Source organism: Triturus cristatus, chromosome 2_1 (genome assembly GCF_964204655.1).
Source record: "Triturus cristatus chromosome 2_1, aTriCri1.1, whole genome shotgun sequence".
Lineage (NCBI taxonomy): Eukaryota > Metazoa > Chordata > Amphibia > Caudata > Salamandridae > Triturus > Triturus cristatus.
Window position 1 is genome coordinate 74,464,819 of NC_140581.1, and position 27,978 is coordinate 74,492,796.

The 27,978-nt window shown below is 47.9% G+C and overlaps 1 protein-coding gene and 1 long non-coding RNA gene across 4 annotated transcripts in view; one reads left to right on the forward strand and one right to left on the reverse strand.

The window, feature by feature from the left end:
• LOC146863769 (uncharacterized) overlaps positions 1-27,978 on the forward strand; it is a 207,415-nt gene that overhangs the window by 150,007 nt on the left and 29,430 nt on the right. The gene's annotated exons all lie outside the window — the stretch shown is intronic.
• LOC146863770 (uncharacterized) lies at positions 86-27,859 on the reverse strand. The gene is made up of 3 exons (XR_014976563.1): positions 27,785-27,859; positions 27,563-27,685; positions 86-412 (listed from the first exon to the last, which is right to left on the reverse strand). It is a non-coding gene; the product is annotated as an uncharacterized LOC146863770 (long non-coding RNA).

A 27,978-nucleotide genomic window follows, 5' to 3' on the forward strand; every position in this document is an offset into this window, starting at 1 on the left:
ACATAGTTTGTTATTATTCACCTCATCTCCATTTTACTGGTTAAAAAAAACTATCAACAATTTGGTCCGTCTCCGCTGACCTGCCATATTATGGATATCTCCCCCTCAGAGTCTTTTGCCTCTTCATGCTCATGTGAAATTGCCCCCTCATCGTCCCATGGGACATTGATCCTTTCACATATATTGTGCAAAATTGCACAAACTAATGTTATTTTGCATACCACGGCAGGTGTATAGAGCAGTCTGCCACCTGACTTGTCGAGGCACCTAAAGAGGGACTCGAGTACCCCAAACATGCACTCCACCACATTGCAGGTGTTGGCCAGAGCTGCGTTGTACTTCTTCTGCCCATCTGTCTGTGGATTAGTGTCTGGACTCATGAGCCATGGCTGCAGACCATATCCCTGGTCACCTGAAAATAGACAACATCATAAGTCAATGAGTGTATTTTTTGTGCCTTCAACATAACTACCTATGTATCATTTATATGCAGGCAGTATGAAACACATTTCGATTTAATTGACACCGATATGTTTTTGTTGAACATTGCTTTACATGTTTGTTGCACTTTTTGTTTGATTTGTTTTATATATTGTACAGCATTTAAGGGATACAACACATAAACATATGAGTTAATGTGATTAGAAAGACGTTTGGCAACATAAGAAAATGTGTCTATTTTTATCTGTTAAATGTAAATTGGGGACTATGTGTGTTAAATATCTCCAAATATAGGTGGGAGTCTCTTGCAGCCATAATGAGATCGATGGGTTGGAATAGTGACAGTAAATTTGGCACTCACTAATAAATCTGGCATAATTTCAACAGTGATGTGCTTGGTTGCCTACATGGTATGCCAGGGCCTTATATTTACATTGTATGTTACAAAATTTCATGATCAATTGCTTATTAAAAGGTTCCCCTGTTTGACACGTTTCATAATTATTTCAGTTTGGAATGATCATCCTTAAGGTATTGTTTTCACTATGGCAGGTTATTTGGATGAACTTAGACTAACACATAGGAATAGAAATGTGGTCCTCCTTTTCTGTATGAGATCTAATTATGTTTGGAAGACTAACTTGGTCAAACAGACCTGTACAGTAAAGTTAAAGTCGGAAAATTTATGTATGTGTAATTTCAATGTTGATGAATCAGTACTTGTTTGCCTTGTGTCTTACACCATTTCTTGACCATCAGATTTGTTTGTGATAATTACGCTGTGATAATTTTCCTTCATCACTATGTGACCTATTATTTCCTGGGTGAAGCAGCTGGATTCAGCACATCTTCTGCTGCATGCAAACAGTAAAAAACTACACATTTGTGCAGATGCATCCTTTTTTACATATGATTTAGTACTTGCTCCGGTCTTGCATCTAACCACGTGACATAAGGCCAGAGCAAGCCACTCATAAATATGCCCCTTAGTTCCTTGTTTTTTACCTAAAAAGGGCTTATCAGATCTCTTGGGCTAAATGTCTCAGCTTCAACACCCTAAAAAACTTCTCATTCATGATGAGACTTTGCAAAAAATCTACAGGGAAATTGTGCCCACTCAAACTGCCCTCCAAAACAAAAACCTCATATAAACTTCCCCCTCTGCTTGGTCCTCACCCTGCCTGGTCCTCACCCTATCACATCAAGCTAAAGGTTCATGCTTCTCACAGACACACTTCTCTTTGCCAATATTGGATGTATGCACACAACTTTTGAAAGGACTTTGTGCACACATATCACCCTTTCCTGGCTCCCCTGGCAATCTACAAGACAGTGATGACCTCATAGGCCTTTTGAATGATTCGTGGAATGTTAAGCCAGTGCTTGGTACAAACACATTTTACCTGATTCTGTTGATGGTAATGTGTGACAAGAACGCTTGGGTATATATCTGTTGTTGTATTGTGTTCTATTATTTTTGTGATGCTCTTATATGCTGCATTATTACAATGCGATTTTGTTGAGTTGCTGTACTGTGGTTGTTGAGTTGGATTGTGATTTGACTGCATTTCACTCTGTTATACTTTATATGTGTTATTTTGTCTACCTTCTTGTGTTATCTTCTTGCTCATTTTAGATAAGAAAAGAAATGATGTGACATTTCCAGCTAAGAGCACCTGCCTTTAAAGTACCCATGACAACCAACCACCACTAGTGGTAAAGCAGGCCTGCTCCAGTTCTTTAAATATTCAAAACATCTGTCAGCCCAACCCTGAGTCTAGCTTATCCCAGGGTCAAGTGGGATGTCTAGCGAAATTCAAGAAGAGAAGAGGAGGCTCCTATGTGTAGCGGCAGATGGGTCCATGCATTAGGATCGATAGAGGAGAAGATTCGACAGGCACATTTGGTTTCCCATAAGCGTGGGATGTGTGCAAATAGGAGTCCGAATGAATGAAGGTTTGTGAAAGCAGTCTCAATTGTTGAGGTATGTTGGACTAGTATTATGTAGTACCTTGAAACTGTGGGTGAGGAGTTTGAATTGTGCTTGTTTGTATATTAAAGTGTGGTGTGATGTGAGTCCGGCATGTGAGGTTGAGAGTAAGTATGCCTGCCAAGTTCTTTGGCTGCCAAGTTCTAATTGGTCTCTAGTCTTCTTGTGAGTTTTACGTTGATCCTCGCAAAGAGGGTGTTCCCTTAATCCAACTTTCTTATGACCAGGGCATGTGTGATGTTTTTCTATCTGCTGATTGGGAGCCATTTCAATCAATCAATAAATCAATCAGGGGTTGGTAAAGTGCAACTACTCACCCTCTAGGGTCTCAAGGCACTGTGGGTAGGGGAGTCAGGTACGTTGTGTGCTGGGGTCATCCGAAGTGCCAGGTCTTGAGGTCCTTCCTGAACTGGATCAGTGTGGGTGCTTGCCAGAGGTGGAGGGGGAGGTCATTCCAGGCCTTAGCTGCTAGGTAGGAGAAGGACTTTCCTGCTGTTCAGGTCTTGTAGATGAGTGGACCGGTGGCCAGAGAGAAGTCAGCTGATCGGAGAAGTCTTTTGGGTACATGGAAGGAGAGGCGGTTGTTCAGGTATGTTGGTCCTGTGTTGTGGAGGGCCTTGTATGCATGAGTGAGGAGTTTGAAGGTTATTCTTCTTTCGATAGGGAGCCAGTAGAGATCGCAGAGGTGTTGGATGATGTGGCTGTGATGGGGGATGTCTAGGATCAGTCTGGCTGCGGTGTTCTGGACGGTCTGGAGTTTGCAAAGTAGTTACTTTCTTGTTGATTCCGGAGTAGAGAGCGTTGCCATAGTCCAGTCTGCTACTGATGAGAGCATGCATGACAGTTTTTCTGAATTTGTATGGGATCCCTCTGAACATTTTTCGTAGTATGCAGAGGGTGTTGAAACAAGCCGAGGATATGGCATTGATCTGGCGGTTCATTGTGAGCAATTCATCTAGTATGAAGGAGAGGTTTCAAGCATGCTCTGTTGGGGTGGTGGGTTTGCGAGGGCGGGGGGCAACCATGAGTCATCCCATGCAGAGGGGGTGGAGCCAAGGATGAGGCCTTCTGTTTTCTCAGGGCTGAGTTTCAGGCAGCTCTACTTCATCAAGGTGGATGACAGCTTTCCTCCCTTCTTGGAAGTTGTGTCTGGTGATGTTGGGTTCGTTGGTGAGGGAGATAAGCTGGGTGTTGTCTACATAGGAGACCATGTTGAGCCCATGGTTTCTAACAGTGGTTGCAAGGGGGGCCATGTAGATTTTGAAGAGGGTGGGACTGAGGGAGGATCCTTGGGGCACTCCACAGTTGGTCTCTGTTCGTTCTGAGAGGTAGGGTGGTAGTCTGACACGCTGAGTTCTGCTGGTGAGAAATGAGCATATCCTCACGTTCAGTCAATCATGTTTTTGAAAAGCTGTCTAGAAGCACCGGCAAGCTAGTCCGATGTCCTGCTGGTGCTGAGGCACGTTGCTTCTCCCCCTTCCTCCCACCTTCGGCTTCCGGGGTATGCTTCGAAGGTAAGACTGGCCGCGGCAGGGGCCGCGGTGAGGACGAGCGATATGTCCAGTGTATGGAGTGCTTCTTAGGTGGTATCAGCGGTATCAGCAGCTGCAGCTGTGGTGGAGGCAGCTAGGATACAAGCTGTTTGGCGCCTCTCCGCAGTGTGTCTCTATGAATCTGAAGTGGCAAAGATCCAAGCGGGAGAGTTCCCAGTAGGGAGCCGACGGCGGCCATAGGAGTGGAAACACGCAGAGCAGAGAGAGTCAGCTGAAGCGGTTGGAGGAGCATGGAGGCAAGGATTGTTGGCAGCTCTGGGCGACGTCAGTGAGGAGTTGTTGAGCCATGTTGAAACACAGGGGATGTGGCAACGTAGCAAACTATGGTTATCCAGGCACTACAACACCTGGGACTGAGGATTCAGAATCACTGTGGGAGATATATGTTAAATCGAGGCAAGGCAAAACTTGGATCCAGGCAGTAGCTACAATTTTCATCAGAATCCCTCGAGAGTGTCAGCATATGCCTACATTTCTCTGCTCACAGTATAGGCTTGCTGCCAAGTTGTTTTATAGCTGCCCTTTTGTTGCCTCTTGCGTGGTCTGGCTATAAGTGACTCGGCGACTTTAGGATTTGGGATTTGTGCTGAGCTTGCGGAGACCAGGTGCTCAATGTGGCCAGGTAGAGAAAACCCAGCTGTCCCCACCTACGACAGGAAATCCTATTGAGAATAGTGAGTCATAGCCCAGTGAAGAAAGGATAATGAGGGCTTGTACTGCAAGGTATGCTGCAAATGGTCTTGAGAGAGTCAACAACACAAGCAGGAGCTCCACCTGCAGCCCCCACCCCTCCATGGCTAACTCAGAAGGCTAGGCGTTAAGCAGCACAGTCCCGTATCTTGGCAGCCAGGTGAGCGAGAACTAATCAGAAAGCAAGGGAAGGAACAAGTATTGCATGCTCACAAGTGGCTCTTTTGTCTCAGAAGTATTCTCCCACGTTGTCTTGTTTCCCTGGAACTTCTTCAGGTTCACTAGCATCCTCTACAGAAAATAGGACTGAGGGCAAAGGCAAAGGCAGAGTGGAAGTGGAAGTAACACACGCTCTGTTTAATTTGGAAGCGGAGCAAGGCCTGGATAGAGTGCTAGAGGAGGCAACATTACGCCATTCCAGTACTATGCATGCTGTGAGTGTAGACAGTAACACTGAGAAATTGGGAGTACCACCTGCGTCCGTGTTCGATAATTGGAGCCAAGACCCAGATTACCCTTGCAAGGTGTATCCTGTTTTTTCAAAAAAATCGCAAACCTAACCAAATGGCTAACAAGGCACCTTCAACAGAAAAGGTGTTTCCTGAAGAGGCTCCCCCAGTTAACCAGGAAAAAGGTGCTACCGCCACTGTAGTTATTGTGGTTCCTCCAGGCAAGGAGGGGGAGATTCCCCTTCAAAAAGGGGATCAAGTGTAATCTAGCCTATTGGTGGGGTCCTCTCAAGGGGAGGTGCTGGAAAAAGAGAGGTGTATTTCCAAGAGGCAAGAGGTCTGGGAGTCTCTACCTCCCTTACTACATCACAGTCTCTTTACGGAAACTGGGCTAGAGGAGACGATCATGCCCTCTCAGCAGGGAATTGACAACAGAGAGGTCAGTGCCAAATGGGCTACTTCTACTACTACGGCCGGGTCTTCTTCTGTTCCGATGGACCAAATGCAAGTCCTCGCAAGCCCAGGGGCTATACGTAGTTCACCTACGCTTAGATAAAATTGAAACCATGATGCAGAAAATACCCGAGAGATTTAAAGAATTGGAGCAAAGGGTATCTGATTTTGAAGACTGTTCTGTGTTATGGGACTCTGACATTATCTCTCTCCAGAGGAAACTACAGGCCTCCCAGATAAAAATGGATGAAACGGAAAACTATGCCAGACGTTAAAATTTACGTTTTACAGGGATTCCAGAAGACAGTGAATGCATAGACGGCCAGTCTAATCCGGTGGCTTACATTGAGTCAATAATCAGAGACTACGTGCTTGAGAAAGCACCTGAAGATCTTACTATAATGCAGGCCAATAGAGTGCCCTTCCAGGAAATTCCAGGGGCAAAGTATCCTAGGAGAATGATTGTCAACGTTTCGGACTATCGCATTAGAGAGGCAGTATTAACTAAGGCGATCCAAAAAAGAGAGATTGCTCTTCCCAATGGGGGACGAGTACGAGTGTTTTCCGATATGTCAGCAGTTGTAGCATGAAGGCGGAAAGATTTTGCTGGGTTGCTGAGCCAATGTAAGAGTGCAGGGAGTGCAGTAGCACAGGCCTCTATTGCCCAGCAGTCCAAATTGAGAGTTCTGTGGAAAGGAAGGTTTCATCTGTGTCCTATTCTCGCCCAATATGTTCTACAAAAAATTGTTAAAAACAAATGTAAAATAAGGGACTCGTGTAGCGATTTCCTGTCTATAACAATGGTTCATTGTCATTGTCACAATTGTAGACTTTCTTCTGTCTTTTTTTTTTTTGCACTCAAGCACTTTAGGTATCTTGAGTATTAAGTCCATTATGACTCTATGAACCCTCGCCCATTGCCTTCTTGATCTTTGCCGACATAGGTTCTATTCTCTAAATGGCTTTCTTCTTTAGTCTTGTGATTTTTGTGAATTCTGAAATGCATTATGTAGGGCGCACTTTTTTCTGCATTTTATTTTTAGGTTGAAAAACCTGTCGTTTTTTTGCACTAATGAACTTTGCAAGTTGGACTTTTACCAGTATGTCTACAGCTGAAATCTTCGTCTTGGCACCATTGCACACTGCACTTTACCTCTCCCCCTTTTACTGTGTGGGGGGAGGGTTAGTATTTGAGTATTATACACTAAAAGCATTGTGATAAATTCCTTCTTTCTTTAAAATGTTTTAAAGTATTGGGGGAGGATGGAATAATCCAGAATACTGTTTTCTCCACATAAAACAACATTTGCACTATTTCATTAGTACTTTTGTATGGTGTCTTTGGCTAAAAATCTGCACTATTGCACTTTGGCACCATTGCACTTTACTTTCCCTCCTCCTTTGGGTGAGGGGGAAGGATACTGCTTTTAGCAATTGGGGGAAAGCACTAGGGCAGCTTCACCCTTCCTTGTATGTGCAGGGTAGGAAGGTTAGAATTTTTAGGTATAGCAGAGAGATCTAAAGCTCAAACTCTATTGCAGTTCAAGCTACATCAGAATCACTGGAAATTTTAGATATCTTAGATACTAGGTTTCCACGGGTGGAAGCTGCATCAGATACAAGTGTTATCAGTGTTATCATGAGCTCATACTAGTGGTACCAGTGGCACTGTGCTTGTTGATGGAAGTAGATAACAGTGGGGGTACAGATTATTCTAGGTCCTTTTGAAGGCAGCATTAGCAACTGTACAAACACTTCTTTCTGAAACCACTCTACAGTATAATCACTCGGGGGCTTAATTATTGGAAATGGTTAAGTTTATAGGGGTGAAGGGGGGGGGGGGAGGACGTGCTCCCGGGTGCCAAGTCAAGGAACCTTGTTGTTGGAGGGAGGCTGTGGAGGTGAGGGTAGGGCTACCTCTGTCCACAGACAGTCAGGGGAGGGGAGGGGAGGGGAGAATGGGGGTGTAGCATTAAAAAACAAATGAGCGTTTATGTAGCAGACAAATTTGGGATAATGGGCTGTTTGGCAACATGGCCAAATTCAGAGGTCAATCTGGAATTGGTAGTGTCTCTGGTATTAAGGGGTTATATGTGATTTTAATAAAAGAACTGGCTCTACTGGGAAGTAAACAGATGAGAGAATATTGCAGACTTTCTGTAAAATGCCACAATCTGATTGAAGAATGGCGCAACTGCTAAAGGTAATTTCACGTAATGTGAACAGCTTATTGAATGCACAAAAAAGGGGAGCAATGCTAAAATAGTTAGAATCTTTTCCCCCTCCGGTGATCTTTTTACAGGAGACACATCTTTAATCTCACTCCCCCAACTTTGCTCTCCCCAAGAAATATACCCAAGCATATTTTGCCTCGGGCCTTGCAGCAGTGCTTGGAGTGGGTATTATTTCATCTACAGAGTTGGATTGGGTGGTGGGTAAGGTGATCGGGGATGAGGGAGCCAGGTGGATTTGGATGGAAGTCCTAGTTAATGGGTAGCCTTAGCCCTCCCTAATTATTACGGACCAATTGGGGATAATTGTGCGGCCCTGAAGCAGGTGTATGATCTCCTGGTGAATATACATGTGTCTATAATTATGGGAGGAGATTTCAACTTAATACAAGATTTAGCCCTGGATTCCTTTTAAAAAGGGAAAAAAGCAATTGAAACCTAAAACAGATAAACTTTTAAAAACTATAAAAGAGGATTTTGCCTTTAGACCTATGGAGAGTAGACCATCCAGGTGCTACCGAGTTCACGTGCTACTCAGCGAGGTTTAAAAGAGCAGCTCACCTGGATTTCTTTTTGATAAGTAACCATCTCTTGAAGGGGGAATCTTCGATTGTTTCTAATCCATTCTCAGATCACTCGCTCGACCCCGTGACAATAAACTTGACCGCCCCTAAGAGAAAAAATAGCAGGAGGCGCTTTGATAAAACATTGTTATCTGATCCAAAATGGATCGACGAAACCCGTGATTTTATAATGTGGTTTTTAAGGAAAACGTGAAGACAGAACCAGGTTTTATGGTGTGGGAAGCCTTTAACGACACTTTTAGGGGACGGGTGGTGGCATATAGAGCCAATATTTTTAAATTAAGAAAACTGAAGATTGCTGGGTTCCGGAAGGCAGTGGAGCGGGCCCTCCTCCAAGACCCCCCCCCCCAAGGCCACGACGACACCAACTCCGCTGCCAGGGAATTCCACCGCTGGGTCTCCTGCTGCCCCGACAAGCTGGCCCCTCTCTGCCAATTATCACCCACTGAGGGCCGCCTGGTTCACCACCAAACTCCAAGAAGCCAGACACTCCTGCAGACTCTTGGAGAAAACCTGGAGGAACCAGAAGACCACGGCAGCATGGAACAACCACAAGAACACCCTGAAGAACTACCACCAGCGTATAAGGGACACCAAAAGGACCTTCATCAGAGAGACAGTCAAGACTAACGCATCCAAAGTCAAGGAACTGTTCAACTTCATTCAGCAGTTCACAAAATTCACCTGCAAATCCACTGACATCACACCCTCCCAGGAACTCTGCGACAAACTCAGCTCCTACTCCCCCCTGAAGAGCAAGTCCCTCTATGACAATTTCAGTGAGCCAGCAGAAAACAGCACCACACCTCCCACCACCGCCGAGAAGCCGACCATCACCTCCTGGGACTCCGCATCCATCGAACTAATCTCCTCAACCATGAAGAAGAGGCACTCAGGAGCCCCAACGGACCCCTGCCCTCTCACATCTACCACATGGCTGCCGCTGTCATCGCACCTGAACTAGGACGAATAATCAACTCCTCCCTCATATCTAGCATTTGCCCAGATGACTAGAAGCGCGCGGAGGTGAAACCAACGGTAGACCCAACTGACCTGAAGAACTACCGGCCCATCTCTCTCCTCCCCTTTGCAGCCAAAGTCACCGAAAGACTTGTGAACGCCCAGCTGACACCTTCAGCGAAGAAAACTGCATCCTAGATGCATCCCAGTCTGGCTTCTGCAGCAGCCACAGCACCGAGACCGCCCTCCTCTCAGCCACCGATGACATCCGCATGCTGCTAGACCAGGGACACACTGCAACCCTCATCCTCCTAGACCTCTCCACAGCCTTCGACTCCGTCTCACATCACACACTAGCCGCCAGAATCCACAACGCAGGAATACAGGGATCCTCACTTGACTGGATCCAATCCTTCCTCTCTGGCATAACCCAAAGGATCAGACTCCCCCTTTCCTCTCCGACCCCACTGACATCATCTGCGGAGTACCCCAAGGATCTTCACTAAGCCTGACGCTCTTCAACATCTACATGACCCCCATCGCCACCATTATCAGACAGCATGGGCTTAGCATCATATCTTACGCCGACGATACCCAACTCATCCTCTCCCTCACCAAGAACCCAGAAATCACCAGGCTCAGCTTTCAGGAAGGAATGAGAAAAATAGCAGCCTAGATGAAGGACAGCTGCCTAAAGCTCAACTCCGAGAAGACTGAGGTCCTCATCCTCAGACCCTGCACCTCCTCCTGGGACAACACCTGGTGGCCCTCTGCCCTCTGGAGCCCACCCACCCCGACAGACCACGCTCGGAACCTCGGCATAATCCTCGACTCCTCCCTCTCCATGAACTGCGAGATCAACGCGGTCACCTCCACCAATTTCAACTGCCTCCGCATTCTCCGTAAGACCTTCAAATGGATCCCTCCCGACTGCAGAAAGACTGTCATCCACGTACTCATTACCATTAGACTAGACTACGGCAATGCCCTCTAAGCCGGAATCAACAAAACTCTTCTATGCAAGCTCCAAACCATCCAGAATGCCGCAGCCAGGCTCGTCCTAGGGACACCGCGCCACGAACATATGACCCAACACCTACAAAGTCTCCACGGGCTCTCCATCGAGAAGAGGGTCACCTTCAAACTCCTCACTCACACCTACAAATCCCTCAACATCGGACCCAAATACCTCACCAACCGAGTATGCTTCCACGTACCCAAGATGAACCTCCGTTCCGCTGACCTCGTGCTGGCAGAGGTCCCCCACATCCGCAGAAGCAAAACCGGCGGGAGAGCTTTCTCCTACATCACAGCCAAAACCTGGAACGAGCTCCCGGTCAACATCAGATGCTGCCCAACGCTCCACATGTTCAGGAAGGACCTCAAGACCTGGCTCTTCGACTGACCTGGAGCTGCTGCCCCCCCCAGCACCTTGAGACCCTCACAGGTGAGTAGCGCACTCTATAAACTATTGATTTAGTGATTGATTGATTGATTGATTGAGGCAGGAACTCCTAGGCCAACTAAGGATCTGGAGGTAGAGACACTCCAGCAGGAATTAGTAAGGGCAAAGGAAGAGCTGAAAAGTTTCTTTATACTCGAGGATATTGCTGGAAGTAAAGCTTCTCAACATTAGGTGTACGATGAAAGCCAGCACATCGGTAAATTCTTAGCCTGGTCCACAAAAACGCAACAGAGCAAGCAGTCTATTCTACAAATTAGAGATCCCAGTACTAGGTGCCTTGTGAATGATATGGATGAAAGTGCCAAAATGTTTTTGTCCCATTTTAGTAAGATATATGCGGAAATCCAGATAGTAAACCCTCGAACTCTTGCAGAATATTTTATGTCACTCCAGTTACCTACGATTGGTGAGGAGGACTTGTACCTGATTCCAGAGAAATTAAACACCCAGAAAGCGCTCAGAGAAATCCATGCATTTACAGAACTTGGGGGCTATAGGGTCAATCAGGTTAAAATGGAGCTTCTCCTATTTAACGCACCAGGATTGGAGCTACCGGAAGGGTTAACATTTCTGCCTCCTAAACCTATTAGTTATCTGGGGCAGTATGTGACAGTGGACTTCCTCCAACTTTTTCATCTGAACTATGGTAGAACACTGGATAAAATAAAAAGTCTGCTAGAAAGATGGACACTTGTACCCCTGTCGATAATGGGATGAGTCTCTTTGATAAAAATGTCGATTCTCCCCTTGTTGATATTTTTATTCCTCAATCTTACTTTAAAGATTCCAATCTTGTATTTTAACAAAGTGGACAAGGTGATCCGAGAGTTCATCTGGGCTAAGAAAAAACCTCGGATTAAGCTGTCTATTTTACACTTGGATGTAGAACAGGGGGGTCTTACACTACCTCATTTGGCTACCTATTATCAAGCTGCGCTACTTAGCTTAACAACTCAGCTTTTGGTCCCTATTTCGAACTTCGATAATTTTCTATTTGATCTTATGTTAATGGAGAGTGCAATCAAGTTACCAGCATTCTTGCGCACTGCAAAGCTACCAAAAATGACAAGATACAAGGTCATGAGCACACTTTTTGGCCGCATGCAGCGGCTCAATAAAAAGTACAACATCCCATCATGCCATGCATATTCCTCTCTACATGACTGAGATATGGGGCCTTAAGCTCTCCCAAAATGGGGTCCAGCCCTATATTATCCAGCCCTAATGCTAGGCTTTTGTAAACTAGGGGACTTTTACAACAGGGCCAATATGATGACATGGGATGTTTTTACAAAACAATTTGAAGCTCAGAGCCGCAATCTTTGGCTAAGTTTCAGACAGATTACATGCTTTCTTTTAACCAACTATAGAGGAATCAGCGAGAGTGTTAGATTAATTTTAAAAGCAGCCTTTGAGGTAAATTTTGCTGGTATTGGCTATTGCTATAGGTTATTATGCCAGGAGAAAAAATAAGAATCTTATTGAAGCAATGCTCCCAAAAATTGCCCAGGAAACCGATTGCTGATTTTAACAGACAGGAATGGCTACGAGTATGTGAGCTTGGCCACAGTGGGTTGAGGGCGGCCAATTTCCAAAGAATGTCCTTCCTCTCCAGATGGGTGGCATATTACACCCCTTCCAGACTCCATAAATGGTTTCCTACGACTACGATTGTTTCATATGTAATCTGCCAGAGGCGGGGGATTGGACACATTTATTTTTTACTTGGCCGAGATTACAGTACTTTTGGAAGGAGGTGTTCAGGTTTATTAGTAAATGTCTGTCAAGAGTTATCCTTCCATGTGCATCGCTGGCGTTGTTTGGTTTCTCCTATGTAGTTGGACAGTTCTCATTTTATAGGCAATGGTTTGTCTTTTTAGCCATGGCAGTCGCCAGATCTCTAATATTACAGAGCTGGAGATCTCAGAAAATCCCTACAATAGCTCAATGGTTATTGAGGTTGGAGAGCACCTACAAATTGGAAGAGGCTAGGGGTGCGGAGATTTGAGAGGACATGGGAAGGCTTGGCTGCATCCACGCATACAAATGATACTGTGCAATTTACTTTGATTATCTATTGTATATATTTTAATTTCAGCAGTAACTGACCTCGGAATGGTACTGTAATAGTTAAAAGGAGGATAGCTCCCAGGAGAGCACTCAGGAGGTAGAAGTAGTTGACCATACAGTACCACTTTTCCAAAGGAAAGTCTATAATCACTTAAGCATCAAGGTAGGGAACGCAGGTTATCACTGAACTGCTTTTTAGAATGCTGGTACTGCACACCATTAAAAATGAGTTATGAATTTGCGCTTTTTGTTACTGTACATTTTAAATATGCTGCTCAATATTCTATAGGTTTTTTTAACCTTTTTTTCTGTATATTTTGTGTACCAAATTTATCATGTACAAATGGACTATGAAACTCATTTTACTTATTGTCTATTTATGATATGAGATTGGAGAGTTTGTAACTTTGTCTGCTTTATGTAATGTGCTATGGTTTTTTTTACACTCAAATAAAAAAAAAAATTTAAAAAGAGAAATTAGCATATCCAGCCTTTCCGTGGATGCCAGTGTCGTGGAGTCTGGTGGCTAGTGTGCGGTGGGTGATGGTGTTGATGGCAGCTGAGAGGTCCAGGAGGATGAGGGCTACCGTTTGGCCCTGGTTGAGGAGGGAGCGGATGTCATCGGTGGTGGCGAGTAGGGCAGTCTCTGTGCTGTGGTTGCTGCGGAATCTGGATTGGGAGATGACCAGGACGTTTTTAGCTTTGATGAAGTTTGCTAGCTGGGTGTGGATGGCTGTTCCTATGGCCTTGGCTGCAAATGGAAGCAGGGAGATGGGTGTTAGACCTGTCAGCCCTTTGGGTGGTCCCTCCTCATCATTATTTATTTTGTCCCACTTTTGCCTCAAACCCTGTTATAATTTTTCCTTTTTGGGAACCACCAGACTTTTTAGTGTTGATGCAGGGTCAGGGAGCCATTTTCCCTACCCCTGGAACTTCTGTCTGAGGGCCTGAGACACAAAATGGTGGCCACCCATTGTCACCTGTGACATCACCAGAACCTCCTGGAACATTCTAGAACCCTGTGACAGTGGGAGGCAGTTTAGAATGTTGGGAGGCCATCTCAGAGTGGCAGTTGGCATCTGACTGGAGAAGAGAGAGGACAGAGTTAGAAGGAGGTCGGAGTAAGGCAGCAGAGGTGGAAACCAGTGCTTGGAGTGGGGTCCAGAAACCCACCCTTGATGCTAGTCTCTACTGACCAAGCCCAGCCTAAAGCGTGTGGGATCAAGACTAGAAGAACCATCTTAAAGAACTGAATATCTGGAACAGGCCTTAAAGAAGAAGAACAGCAAGCTCCTGACCTGTTCAGCAGTGTCCTCCTGGAGTCCGGACGTCGAGAAGCCTGGAGACCTGGGGCCGGAGGTAGAGAAGCGGCGCTGACAGAAAGCAGACGTCGTACCCGGAGCCGCCAGAGGTCGAGTGAGGGCGCCGACGGAGGTCATGGAGAGGCACCGGAGGTCGAGTAAGGAGTCACCTGAGGTCGAGTGAGGGCGCCGACGGAGGTCGTGGAGAGGCGCCGGAGGTCGAGTCGGGAATCACCAGAGGTCGAGTGAGGGCGCCGACGGAGGTCGTGGAGAGGTGCCGGAGGTCGAGTCGGGAGTCACCTGAGGTCGAGGTGAGGCGTCGACGGGGGAGTGAAGTCCGCCCACCGGAGTCGCCGGAAACGGAGGTGAAGCGCGCCGGAGGTCGGGAGTGGAGATCGCACTCCGGAGACACCCAGAAGCGGGGAGACAGAGTCCCTGCGACGCCGGAAGGCGACATCGAGACAAGGCCGTCCAGCGACATCGAGCCGAGGCCGCCCAGCGACATCGAGCCGAGGCCGCCCAACGACATCGAGTCGAGACCGCCCAACGACATCGATCTGGAGCCGCCTCACGGCGTCGACACGGTGCAGAGCGGAGCCGATGATCTTGAAAAGCACAGTAAGTGGTAGAGGGGGCATCTGAGGCCCCGTGGAGCCCTAAAAGACCATTCTAGGGGCTAAAGGGGTGTTAGAACCAGCCTGGGAGTGCCAGGGGTGAACTGAGACTGGTACAGTGACCTCCATAAAGGGTTGTGTAGTCTGGAGGGCCAGATCTTTAGATTACTCTTGTTCTGCCTCAGTTTAGGCCCCAGCCTTGACCAATCTAGGTGGGACACCCCCATGCCACCCAAGTGTCCTTAAGTTGTGTATGGGCAAAGTAAGACCAAGTGACCTCATGAAAATGATTTGAACTGTAACTGTCATTGATTGTTTTACCTTTTTTATTGAGGTGCTTTATTTATTGTCATCCACTAATTTATTCCTGCACTATATTTATTGTCTGACTGTATTTATTTGCCATCTGTATTTATTGCACATCTATTTATTCTTTGCGTAATGATGACCTGAACCTAGTTATTGAAATTCCAATGTAGTATTATTTATTTGACCTGCTCTTTTGAAGGAAAATCCTAGTGTATTGTATTTATGTTATGAAACCTGCAACTAAGAGAAAATAAGATAAAGACATATATATTTTCAACTTGACTTGCATAATTTTTACGGTGTAGTGTCGTTTTTGGAACGGATGAACGCATGGTTATTGTGTGGGTGTGACGTACGCTTAACACGGTGCCTGACCCCAACCGCTCGAGCCAAGCTACCATTGTGCTGGGAACCTGGTGACTGCTAACCCGGTTGCCTGGTTTCCAACATAAAATTGGTGTTCAGCGGTGGGATTGAGCTGTGCTTGCGTCTACTCGACAATAACTGTGGGTAGTCCATAGGCCTACACCGGGAGTTTTCTCCAAGCGGACTTCCTAATTTCGAGTTTTGTTTTTTCCAAATTTACTTCTGGTGGTGGGAGGAGGTATTACAAAAGGTACCCCCTGCATAGCTTCTGTAAGCAACTGTCTTCTATCCTGAGTGGGCAAAATGGAGTTTGTGTTGGAGGATGTGGAAACTTATACTGTGGCCCAACTCAGAGAGTTGTGTCAGCGAGAGGGGGTGTTTTGTCCCCAAGGTGCAAAGAAGGGTGAGCTCCAGACCAGCTTGAGGGCTTGTGGGAAGACACGGCGAGAAAGTAAGGTTGAGAAGGAGGACAGGGATGGAGAGCTTGACAGCGAGGGGGCTGGTTTGTACCAACCTGAGGTGGGGAACCTAGTAGCGGGGCCCGGAACACTTTCAAGGAAGGGCAGCAGTGTCTCTAGCAACGGCTTATTAGAAGCAGAATTCACTGACCGGAGGGAGAAAAGACAGCTCACATGGGAATTGGCGAAGCTGGAGAAAGAAAAGGAGGAACGGAGGATGGCTCACGAGTTGAGGCTCAGGGAGATAGATCTCCAGATCCTACGGGTCGGGGCACACCCTGTTCCTAATGGTGGCAGCGAAGAAAGAGAAACCACCAGGGAACCCAAACCCTGTTTGCCGAAAGACATAGTAGCCAGCTATAGTGCGGGAGATGATATCGCTAAGTGGCTAGCGGCCTATGAGATCTCATTAAGAGTCCATGGGGTTCCAGAGAAATATTGGGGAGGGGGATTGTATAAATACATGCCTCCCGCTGGCAGGGATACATTATTGGCCCTGGAGCAGGATGAGCAGACCCACTACCCCACCATGAAAGTGGCGCTCGTGAGGAAATTTGGACTAACACCCGAGAAGTACAGACAGAAGTTCCGGGGTAGCCACAAACTGGGCACACAGAATTGGGTGGATTTCCTGGACTATGCAAAGAAGGCATTAGAGGGTTGGATACAAGGCAGCGAGGTGAGGGACTACGAGGGGTTGTTTGATTTGATGTTGAAGGAACACCTGCTCGAAAAATGTTTCCCTGAACTGCGTCAACACCTGGTGGATAGCAAGCTGACCAATCCCCGGAAGCTTGCTGAGTAGGCGGACATTTGGGCTAGTACCCGGGTGTCCACAAGGGGGACTGGAGGGGACTCTCAAAAGACCGGACAGGGCGCCCCCCAGAAGAAAGAGGGAGGGGAAAAGAAAACGGAGTTCTCTAAAGGCCCCCAAAATAGTTTCCAAGGGAAGGGAACGGGATTCACTCCTAGGGCTAACCCACCCAGAAACCCTAATCCTGGCCAGAGTCAGCAGCCAAGGGTTGTCCATTGCTTCGAGTGCGGTGATGTCGGACACTATAAGGGAGATGTGAAGTGCCCGAAAAGACCACCCCCTCCCATTGGAGGAAAGGCCCCCGGAGTAGCTAGTGTAGTGCTCGGGGAGGAGATGCCTTTAGATAAGGGAAGGGAGTGGGCGGGTGTCACTTTAGTGTCCCTGGGAGAACGGGAGATGGTTCCTAAGATCCAGGTGCCCACAAATACCGCAAAGTATGGGCAGTGGGTCACCATCAACGGCCAAAGAGGGGAGGCTCTGAGAGACACAGGAGCCAGTATGACTATGGTACGTAGCCAACTGGTGTCTCCAGAGCAGGTGATTCCCGATGCACTCCACCCTGCTGCGATGGCTGACGGCAGAATGGGCCACTATCCGGTGGCCGAGGTTCCATTTGAATGGGAAGGGGTTGCAGGGTCGCTTCGAGTTGCCGTAAGCCCTGCCGTGCCAGTCGATTGTCTGCTGGGGAATGACATGGAGCATAATGCTTGGAAGGAGGTGGAATACCGGACTCATGCTGAGATGCTGGGTACACCTGACTGGGCCTGTGTCAGCACAAGGTCTGCGACTACCCGGAGGGGGAGTTCGTTTAGGCGGGAGCCTGGAACAAAGGCACCGCCGGCTGCCAATCAAGGGAAGAACCGAAGGCAGGAGGAGCCTGCCTCGGCACCCGCGCCCCGTGTGACGGATAGGCCACCGGAGGTGGTGGATCAGGAGTCCGCGGGGGGGGGGATGGAACCGTACTGGAGAACCTACCCATCCCGGCCGAGTGGCACGTGGAGGGAGGGTCGACCAGGGAGGAATTCTGCAAGGGCCAGAGGGAGTGTCCTACCCTTGAGGGACTGAGGCGACAGGCCGAAGCCCAGGCAGCAGGGAACGTTGAGGGGAACTACAATGTTTACTGGGAGGATGGCCTCCTCTACGGTGAACCCAAGGAACCCATGCACGGATCGTCACGGGCCTTAGTTGTCCCTCAACGTTACCGAGCCTTCCTTCTGGATTTGGCTCATGAGATCCCCTTGGCAGGACACCTGGGGCAAGACAAGACCTTTGCCCGGCTTGTCCCACACTTTTATTGGCCTCCAATGAAAGTGTCGTCCGACACCTACTGCCGGACGTGTGTGTCTTGTCAAGCCAGTGGGAAAACAGGGGTGAAGCTGAAAGCTCCCCTGGAACCACTTCCTGTCGTTAGCACCCCCTTTGAAAGGGTGGGCATCGACATTGTGGGTCCGTTAGATCCGCCTAATACAGCTGGTCACAGGTTTATCCTGGTTCTGGTGGATCATGCCACACGGTACCCAGAGGCTATACCTCTGAGGACCATTACGGCACCTGTTGTGGCTAGGGCCCTGATGGGAATCTTTACCAGAGTGGGTTTTCCCAAGGAAGTTGTGTCCGACAGGGGGACCAACTTCATGTCAGCATACATGCGGGCGATGTGGAAGGAATGTGGAAGGAGTGTGGAGTGACCTACAGGTTCACCTCTCCTTACCACCCCCAGACCAATGGTCTGGTGGAGAGGTTCAATAAAACCTTGAAAGGCATGATCAGAAGTATGCCTGAAATCCTGCGGAGGAAATGGGACGTCCTCCTACCCTGTCTATTGTTTTCTTACAGGGAAGTGCCACAGAAGGGAGTGGGCTTCAGCCCCTTCGAGCTTTTGTATGGGCACCCTGTGCGTGGACCTCTCGGCCTGGTGAGAGACGGATGGGAAAGAACTCCCAGAAAGCTTCCCCAGGACGTGGTGAGCTACATGCTAGCCTTCCGGAGCCAAATGGCTAAGTTGTGGAAGCAAGCTTCTGACAACTTGGAAGCCAGCCAAGCAGTGATGAAGGCGTGGTATGACCACAATGCTCACCCGGTGGAGTTGGAGCCTGGCCAGAAGGTGTGGGTGATCGAACCAGGAGAGCTTAGCGCCCTCCAGGATCGCTGGTCAGGACCCTTTGAGGTGTTGGAGAAGAAGGGTAAGGCTACCTACTTGGTGGACCTGAAGACCCCTCGTCAGCCCCTACGGGTGCTGCATGCCAACCGCCTCAAACCCCACCATGAGAGGCCCAAAGTCATATTGTTAATGGTGACTGACGGAGCAGAGGACGTGGAAAGCGAGCCTCTCCCCGACTTATTTGCGTCTCAAGAGAAGGATGGGTTGGTGGAGGGAGTGATTCTCTCCCCGTCCCTAACTCCTGAACAGCAGGAGGACTGCCGCCAGGTCCTGGGGCAGTACTCTTCGTTGTTCTCCCTTGTTCCGGGTAGGACTCACCTGTGCGTCCATGACGTGGACACAGGAGACAGCCCACCTGTGAAGTCAAAGATCTACCGGATGACAGACAAGGTGAAGGCCAGCATTCACAGTGAAGTCACTAAGATGCTGGAGCTAGGAGTGATTGAACCTTCCAGCAGCCCCTGGTCCAGTCCGGTGGTATTAGTACCAAAAGCTGCACCACCGGGGGCCCAACCGGAACTGAGGTTCTGTGTGGACTACCGGGGACTGAACTCAGTAACCAAGACTGATGCTCATCCGATTCCGAGGGTGGATGAACTGATTGACTGGCTGGGAGCTGCCCAATATCTGAGTACCTTTGACCTTACTTCCGGGTACTGGCAGATCTCTCTGACTGATGGAGCTAAGGAAAGGTCAGCCTTCTCCATGCCCAAGGGCCACTACCAGTTCTGCGTGATGCCCTTTGGGCTCAAGAACGCACCTGCCACGTTTCAGCGTCTGGTGAACCAGATCCTCACTGGAATGGAGAGTTTCTCTGCTGCTTATCTGGACGACATTGCCGTCTTCAGTAACAGCTGGGAGGATCACTTGCGGCACCTGCAAACTGTTCTCCAGGCCCTGAAACACGCTGGTTTAACGATCAAGGCCAGTAAATGCCAGATCGGGCAGGGGTCGGTAGTGTACCTTGGACACTGGGTGGGTAGGGGAGCGGTGCAACCCCTCCAGGCGAAAATCGAGGCTATCATGGCCTGGGAACCCCCCAAGACTCAGACCGAGGTCCGAGCTTTTCTGGGCCTCACCGGATATTACCGCCGCTTCGTGAAGGGGTATGGGACCATTGTGGCCCCCCTCACGGAGCTTACGTCCAAGAAGCAACCTCGACGGGTAGTCTGGACGGAGGCTTGTCAGCAGGCCTTTGTGAAACTGAAGCAAGCCATGTGCGAGGCCCCGGTCTTAAGGGCCCCAGATTTTTCCAAGGAGTTCATTGTCCAGACAGATGCATCGGAACATGGCATTGGGGCAGTGTTATCGCAACTCAATGAAGAGGGTCTGGATCAACCCGTGGTCTTCCTATCCCGGAGACTGCTTCCCAGGGAACAGAAGTGGAGTGCAATAGAGCGTGAAGCCTTTGCAGTGGTATGGGCTCTGAAGAAGTTGCGGCCATACCTGTTTGGCTCGCACTTCCTAGTTCAGACCGACCACAGACCCCTTCGGTGGCTGATGCAGATGAAGGGGGAGAATCCCAAGTTGCTAAGGTGGTCTATCTCCCTACAGGGAATGGACTTTCAGGTGGAACATCGGCCTGGAGTGGACCACGCCAATGCAGACGGTCTCTCAAGGTACTTCCGCCTTAGTGATGAGAACTCCCAAGGGGTTGGGTAGCTCTCCCCACTTTCAGCTGGGGGGGGGGACGCGTGTTAGACCTGTCAGCCCTTTGGGTGGTCCCTCCTCATCATTATTTATTTTGTCCCACTTTTGCCTCAAACCCTGTTATAATTTTTCCTTTTTGGGAACCACCAGACTTTTTAGTGTTGATGCAGGGTCAGGGAGCCATTTTCCCTACCCCTGGAACTTCTGTCTGAGGGCCTGAGACACAAAATGGTGGCCACCCATTGTCACCTGTGACATCACCAGAACCTCCTGGAACATTCTAGAACCCTGTGACAGTGGGAGGCAGTTTAGAATGTTGGGAGGCCATCTCAGAGTGGCAGTTGGCATCTGACTGGAGAAGAGAGAGGACAGAGTTAGAAGGAGGTCGGAGTAAGGCAGCAGAGGTGGAAACCAGTGCTTGGAGTGGGGTCCAGAAACCCACCCTTGATGCTAGTCTCTACTGACCAAGCCCAGCCTAAAGCCCTGTGTGGGATCAAGACTAGAAGAACCATCTTAAAGAACTGAATATATGGAACAGGCCTTAAAGAAGAAGAACAGCAAGCTCCTGACCTGTTCAGCAGTGTCCTCCTGGAGTCCTGACGTCGAGAAGCCTGGAGACCTGGGGCCGGAGGTAGAGAAGCGGCGCTGACAGAAAGCAGACGTCGTACCCGGAGCCGCCAGAGGTCGAGTGAGGGCGCCGACGGAGGTCATGGAGAGGCACCGGAGGTCGAGTAAGGAGTCACCTGAGGTCGAGTGAGGGCGCCGACGGAGGTCGTGGAGAGGCGCCGGAGGTCGAGTCGGGAATCACCAGAGGTCGAGTGAGGGCGCCGACGGAGGTCGTGGAGAGGTGCCGGAGGTCGAGTCGGGAGTCACCTGAGGTCGAGGTGAGGCGTCGACGGGGGAGTGAAGTCCGCCCACCGGAGTCGCCGGAAACGGAGGTGAAGCGCGCCGGAGGTCGGGAGTGGAGATCGCACTCCGGAGACACCCAGAAGCGGGGAGACAGAGTCCCTGCGACGCCGGAAGGCGACATCGAGACAAGGCCGTCCAGCGACATCGAGCCGAGGCCGCCCAGCGACATCGAGCCGAGGCCGCCCAACGACATCGAGTCGAGACCGCCCAACGACATCGATCTGGAGCCGCCTCACGGCGTCGACACGGTGCAGAGCGGAGCCGATGATCTTGAAAAGCACAGTAAGTGGTAGAGGGGGCATCTGAGGCCCCGTGGAGCCCTAAAAGACCATTCTAGGGGCTAAAGGGGTGTTAGAACCAGCCTGGGAGTGCCAGGGGTGAACTGAGACTGGTACAGTGACCTCCATAAAGGGTTGTGTAGTCTGGAGGGCCAGATCTTTAGATTACTCTTGTTCTGCCTCAGTTTAGGCCCCAGCCTTGACCAATCTAGGTGGGACACCCCCATGCCACCCAAGTGTCCTTAAGTTGTGTATGGGCAAAGTAAGACCAAGTGACCTCATGAAAATGATTTGAACTGTAACTGTCATTGATTGTTTTACCTTATTTATTGAGGTGCTTTATTTATTGTCATCCACTAATTTATTCCTGCACTATATTTATTGTCTGACTGTATTTATTTGCCATCTGTATTTATTGCACATCTATTTATTCTTTGCGTAATGATGACCTGAACCTAGTTATTGAAATTCCAATGTAGTATTATTTATTTGACCTGCTCTTTTGAAGGAAAATCCTAGTGTATTGTATTTATGTTATGAAACCTGCAACTAAGAGAAAATAAGATAAAGACATATATATTTTCAACTTGACTTGCATAATTTTTACGGTGTAGTGTCGTTTTTGGAACGGATGAACGCATGGTTATTGTGTGGGTGTGACGTACGCTTAACACGGTGCCTGACCCCAACCGCTCGAGCCAAGCTACCATTGTGCTGGGAACCTGGTGACTGCTAACCCGGTTGCCCGGTTTCCAACAATGGGCCTGAAGATTTTAAGGTCCGTTTGGTCTGCAGAGGGTTTCTTCAGGAGTGGGTTGACTTTGGCATGTTTCCAGTCGTCGGGGAATGTGACAGTCTCGAGGGAGCAGTTGATCATCCGGCGTAGTTTGGGTGCGATGGATGTGGCGGCTCTGTGGAAGAAGTGGGATGGGCAGGTGTCTGAGGGTGCTCTGGAGTGGATGCTCTTCATTGTCTGTAAGGTGTCTTCTGTTGTGAGTGGGGTCAAATTGAGCAGGGTCTGTTTGGTGGCATCGCTGGGGGGGAGCTGGAGCGGTGCAGAGGTCTTGGTTATCAAAGTTGTCATAGATCATCCTAATCTTGAGGTGAAAAAAGGTGCTGAGTCTGTTGCAGAGGTCTTAGCAGGGTGGGCCGTCTCTTGTTTTGCTGCAGGGATTGGTAAATTCCGTCATGAAGGAGAAGAGTTCTGTGGTGTTATTAAGCGTTGGTGAGGATTCTGTCTTGGAAGGATTTCTTCTTTGTGGATTTGATGAGTTGGTGGTGTGCTGTGGAGGCTGCTCTGTAGGCGGCGCATGTTTCCGAGGTTTTTTTGTTCCTCCATGTCTTTTTGAGTCTTTGACAGGAGCGTTTGGATTCTTGGAGTGCAGGGGTGAACCAGCTTGCTTTCTTGCTGTGTTGCCCTGTGGCTTTCTTGAGGGGCGACTGTGTCGGTGCAGTTCGTGATCCAGGAGTGGAGGTTGCGTGCTGCAGCATTAGCGTCTGGCGTAGTCGGTGGTGGGATGCTGAAGAGCGCAGAGGTGAGCTGGTCTTCGGTGTTCCAGCTTCTACAGGGAGGCAGTGGGCATGCTTGTGTACTGTGTTTTTTTTTTTAAGGAGAAGTGGCTACAATGGTGGTCTGTCCAGAGGAGTTCCGTGGTGTGGCTGTAGAAGACTCTGTTTCCTTCTGTGAAGAAGGGGTGGAGTGTGTGTCCCACTGTGTGCATGGGGGCGGTGACTAGTTGCTTCAGTCTTATGTTGGCGAGGTTCTGTAGGAGAGAGGTAGTGTTGGGGTTGTCATGATTGTCCAGGTGGAAACGTAGGTCTCTGAGTAGATTGCAATCTGTGGAGGCGAGGGCATGGGCTGCGATGAGGTCAGTGGTGGTGTCAGTGAAAGAAGCGCAGGGACTGGGCGGCCTGTAGATGAGGGCTCCACAGAGAGTCATTTGAGGATTGGTCTGGATCTGGAAGTGGAGGTGCTCCATGAGGGTCGTAGCGTCGTCCGGGCCGGTGGTCGTCATGCGGAGGGTGCTTTTGTGGACGATGACGATGCCTCATCCTGGGCGGATGGCGGATTTGAAAACCTTCAGCACCTATAGGATATGCAAGCATGAGGTGGTGATGGCATTGACTTGGGAAGTCATTTATTTTTTTATCTGTTTTATTAGGTTTTCTTAATCAGGACAGACATACAGAGTATACATTCCTTTTGATAATGACTATTTAGTGGGTACATTTATATTGAATATACCTCAACACAGATTTAATCGGATTGGATCCACATTTCCGACTGCAGTGTGTATTTGTGTCTTGAACATTAATCCCTGGTGCTCATGGAGGCTCTGCAGTGCCCGAGTGCCTGATACATGTCTGCTCTGTTATCTCTCTCTGTGTAGTGGTCTGTGAACTGGGGAGGCAGGTAATAATATTTCAGGGACAACTTAAAACATAACAGGTGATTGAGTTATAAAAAACTGGAGTGTTCCTTGGTTCACCTGCCTGGCGTGCCCCTACGCAGTGGCATTAGCTGAAGGTAAAGCCTCTGTGTTGGTATTGTGTATGTTTTGCAGCTCGGGTAACATCGTGTTCCAACCTGCGGCAAGTGGGGTCCCGAGAAAACCCAGTGTGTCCTCTAGATGTAGTGCAATACTCTCAGCATTAGCCCACGCCAGGATGGAGCGTCTCCACACTAGTATCTGAGGGGGATCAGGAGCCTTCCATCTCCTAGCGATCAATCTCTTAGCTACCGCGAATCCCAGATCGAGAAACCTAGAAGTCACTTTATGTTTCAGGCTTCTACGATAAAGATGCAATATGTAGATTTTCCATTTAAATGGAAGGGAACAGTCTGTGCATTGGTTAAGAGTGTCTGGTACCTCAATCCAGTACCTATGCTGGTTGGGGCATTCCCATAACATATGCAGTAGGTCTGCATCAATGAGGCAGCAACGGTGAGAAGCGGTGTGAGACATGCTCTTTGTGTGATGTAATACTGTATTTGTCATAGGCCTACATTCCTGGGGATGTCCACTGGGCTCTCCAGCACTGAGGCCCATTCAGGATCCATGAGCAGATGGTGTAAGTCTCACTCCCATTGGAGCCGAAGTGGTGCCATATGACTGCAGTGTGTTGTCTCAGTGAGGCAGCAAACCATCGCGTTAGGTATCCTCCTCGTCCCATTATGTGCAAATACTGTATGGTGAGATGGGTTGGCGGCTCTTTGGTTAAATCCCCCATTTGGAAGCAAGGGCAGTCAATAGCGAGCGATGTAGTAAGAACTGACCTGGGTGTAACCCGTCTTCTTCTACTAGTATGTCATATGGGATTAGGACACCCTTCTTATATAGATCTCTTGTATCCTGAATCCCCGCCTCTCACCCGGACTTGGGCAGTCATGTTGGTTTGCTGTTGATTACGATCTCATGGTACATGGCATGGTTGGAGGGTGTCATCATAGATCTGTTGACCACCAGGTGGAGTCCCACCGTGAAGTGCTCTTCTTCTTAAAGATCATGATTTCGGTTTTGTCTGTGTTCAGATGCAGACAACTGGCCTTAATCCCGTTGGTGAGTTCACTCATGTAGACTTTAAACTTGATCTGAGTACTAGACGTCTTGTCCTTGAGGAGAATGAGTTGCATGTTGTCAGCATAGGAGAGGACATTTATGTCATGAGAGCAGATGATGATGCTGGCTCGAGGCATCGTATATGCATTAAAGAGGGTCAGGCTCAGGAAGGATCCTTGCAGAGCTCCACAGGTGAGGTTGCAGGCTACTGAGGTGTACGGTGCCAGGCTCACTGACTGGGTCCTTCAAGTCAAGAAGGAGCAGGTTCATGGGAATGCATGTCTTTGGATTCTGATGTCAAGTAGATGTTGTATGAGGATGGGTTGGGAGACTATGTCAAACTGTGTTGTAGATACCATCTCCTAAATTAGCACTGCCATTGCCCCCTCATGTGATATCATCCCCTGTCTCTAGCAATGACTGCAACACTAGAGTTAGGCCTGAGCGAGACTGGAAATCAGGAATTGCAAAACAGAAAATGAAGAAGCAAGCATTCAGAGTCTATCGGCCTGATTACTAGTTGGGTAGTTAAATACGTTCTGTGAATAAACCCCCGTTTATGCATGGGTCCTAATATGAGTTTGATTTTATTTAACAGATGCGATCATTATTGAATGCGTTAAATAACCCAACATTTGTTAAATGTCAACGGATCATACCTGCTGAAATTTAACAGTGGAAAACATATGGTATTTACCGTATCATGAGCATTTTGGTACGTTAAACACCAACATCTGCATGTTATTTCCCATAAACTAATAATAGGTATTCATCCCACCCAAAAAATAATATACCTCAGGGTGTTGTTATTTATCAGGGGCGATAAATGACGCCTCAACTTGTAGTCAGACATCACAATTATTGATTCCATTGAGAGTATGCTTCCCCAAATGCTTCTTGGGTTGCAGTAATGAGATGTTAGGTCATATTAAGACCTAGTACACAGGTCTTGCTACAATCCACCATATGGAGAGTTCTTTACAAGTGTATTGAATGTATTTTTATGTTAATTAAAACAGGGTTTGGCCTAGAATGTGAGAATAAGGCTGCACAGCTAGTTTACCACTTTCACTCCTAAGTACCTGCAAAATGTATTGATTTAGGACATATGCTACAACTGTTATTACATACTACACCCTACCAATTAATTCATTTATCCTACTGCTTTTGAGGAATTTAAATAGTGACATGATTAAGAGGCTGAAATAAGTCTCTGGGTAGGAAAACAAAATTACCATAAAGTCTATAAACACTTCACAGTTTTCTGAAATGGATGTCTAATAATAATAATAAGTTTTCCTGGAGTTACTTACTGAATATAGTGTGGTGATGATGAAGAGATGTGTTTGTGAGTGAAGGATGGTTGCAGTGCTGAAAGGGAGGGAAAGAGGGAGAACCCACTTGGTACCTCGCACTGTTCACTGGGTGGGAAAAAAATGCCCAAACCTGACTTATCACATTTTTCTAAAAAAATATAGATTCTTGATAAGGAACAAAATTAATAGGTTTGTTGGATAAACAATTTTTTCAACGAATAACAACAGTTATTTAATTGTCATATTAGTATTGTTCATATCACAATACATTTGACAATACATTTGTACATCATATTTGTTGTAGATAAATATACAATACACTTGAACTTATATTGTTGCTAGAAAGTAAATAATCAAGATATGTTTATCATCATTGTTGTAGGAGCCCAATGCATTTCGGGATTGTAGAATCCCTTCGTCAGGGGCCAATCTAAAAAATAAACAAACACGTGAATAGAACCTTGTTGGTTATTGCTATGTTAAACTGATGCTCAAATAGTGGAGCTACATGCGTATGAAAATATAGTGACTGTTTGCTTATAGTATCAGCTCAAATGCATGTGTCAGAGACAATAGAATTAGTACGGGAAAGTATTGAGGAGATGAAGAGTCCAGAAAGCGAAAACAGGGGTGTCAACCAAGATAGAAAACCGAACTGAATCACGGGGTGCTGAAACGGCTGGAGTGGCTCAGGTGCGTGATGACTAGATAGAGAAAATCATGACAGTGGTAAAAGTGTGAACTCGCCTCAAGTGCTAAAGTTACGATGGTTAATGCGCTCACCTCAACGTAACGATGAAAATGTGTAATCAATGGGTGACCAGTCAATCGGTCACGTTGAAAATACTCTGTATTACAAGAATGAAATGGAGGTAATGAGGATGGTGGGCAAAACATTTAAAGACAAAAAAGAGGGCATTGCAAAAAAATAAACGCTTACCTAAAATCACGAGGAGACTACTGCAGAAACTTGGCTTCCAGGAGATGATGTATCGGCGTGGAGCTGTTAACTGAGCAAGGACGCGTGCTCGCAAAAGATGCGTAGGCAAGTGGGTGGGATAATCTGTGGGGGATAAGCAATGGTGAAACCCTCAAAAATAATGACGTGCGAGATTATCGAGAGTAACACGTTGGGGGAGCAAGCTGTACAAGGCAGGTTTACCTGGAATCCGTGTAATCACGTTCTTGAACGTTCTGATGCTGACGGGAAGCGGAACAGTTCTCGGGAGCAGCGCGGTGATAGGTCAAGGAGACTCGACTGGGTTAAATGATCAAGAAAATAGAGAAAAGACTAAGGAAAAGGGAAGAAAATAATTGAAACCGTTGCGTGAGGGTAACTGGGACAAAAAAAAAAGT